Here is a 1757-nt window from a genome sequence, read left to right as displayed (position 1 = left end):
GACTGGGGCCCCTCTCCATTTCCTCTTTCTCTATTTTCTTCCTGAAGAAAAAACACGGGATGCTACATGTACTTTGGGGATTTTTCAACACAATTGTCTAAAAATAGTCTGGGCCACCACAGCCTGATTCCTTTTTAGGAAGGGTTTCGGCAGCCCAGCCTGTCCTGGCAGCCGGCTCAGGAAGTGGAGGCTTGGCTGAGAGGAGCCTGGGGCAAGGGCCATGGACCAGGGCCACAGGGACCCTTCCCTTGCTCAGGCCAGGCCCACCTCCGGCCTCCCAGCTCGCAAGAGCCAGGCTGCCAGGAGTACACGGTAGGACAGGCAGCAGCCTCCTTGTCCTCCACTGCTCCCTGGGCTGGGCCCACAGCCCCAGTGCATTTTGGCCCCCTGCATCAGGGTGCCCTGCATGGCTGTTCTGAGCCTCAGTTTTCCCATCTGAGAGATAGAGTGGGCACTCTACCTTGCCCCGCCCCCTCTAGAGCTGGGCTGTGCCCGCTCAGCCGACAGTGTGGGCTGGCCTTGAAAACTACACGCCTGCCCTTTCCTGTGGTAGAGTAGACAAGTCAGGCTTAGGAAGGCCACTCCCCAAGCCAGGTATCAAGCTCCAGCGCCCCCCATCTCCTTAGGGTGCAGGCCCATATACACCCTGTGCCGTGAGGGTTATCGAGATAATACAAGATCCTGGACAGGTGGCGGTACCCCACCTTGCTAGCTCCATTTCATGGTTAATAATTCCCACACCTAACCTATGAGGCTGATACTCACATCACAGCCTGTTATGGATTGAATCGTATTCCCCAAAATTCATATGTTGAAGTCCTAACACCAAGTAAGTACCTCAGAATGTGACTGTATTTGGACTTTATAGGGCTTTAAAGAGGTGATTAAGTTATATGAGGTCATATGACTAGGCCCTGATCCAATATGACTGGTGGCTTCGGGAGGTAGGAACAGGAAATTAGGACACAGACACACACGGAGGGAGACCATGCGAGGACACAGTGAGAAGGTGGCCGTCTACGAGCCAAGAGAAGTCTCAGAAGATACCAACCCCGCCAACAGCCTGACCTCACACTTCCAGCCTCCAGAAATCTGAGGAAATAAATGCCCGTCATTTTAAGGCCCCTGGTCTGTGGTGCTTTGTTACAGCAGCCAGGAGCAGGCTAGTACGTGCCTGATTATGAAGGGAAAGGCTGAAGCTTAGGGTAGGAAACGTATCCAGGGTCACGTAGCCAATGAGCGGCTGGGGCAGGATTCGAAGCCAGGACCGTCTGTCCCCAGGCTCTTTCCATCAAGTGCTCTGGAAAGAAAAACATTGCTCTCTCCCTGTCCAGAGCGAGCACTGACTGTGAGGGGGCTGTGTGGGGAGCTTGGCCGTTGATGAGGCCACACTAAGCAGCAGGCTCTCACAGTGGTCCGGCCAGGAGGGCCAGCGAAATGAAGACAGGAGACTCAGGACCCTCTACCTGCCCACGGCAGCTCATCTGACCAAGATGGGGTCAGGTCCCGAGCCCAGGACCCTTTTCCCAGCTAACCCCGGGGCTCCCTGGTCCTCGACCCTGTGGGATCCACACTCTGCCCCTGCCCAGGAACCCCATCTGGGTGGGGCCTACTACACAGCTGTCCCAACTCACTCCAGGAGGACAGACTGCAGGAGAGCCAGGAGCTCTGTGGGATGGCGCCAGCACAAAGTCCATCCAGACAGGGAAGACCATGATATTCAGGCCACACACCTACAGCCAGAAGGGGTGACAAAG

Source organism: Pteropus vampyrus, unplaced genomic scaffold (genome assembly GCF_000151845.1).
Source record: "Pteropus vampyrus isolate Shadow unplaced genomic scaffold, Pvam_2.0 Scaffold32, whole genome shotgun sequence".
In the NCBI taxonomy this organism is placed as follows: Eukaryota; Metazoa; Chordata; class Mammalia; order Chiroptera; family Pteropodidae; genus Pteropus; species Pteropus vampyrus.
Note: the sequence above shows the minus strand (reverse complement) of the source record.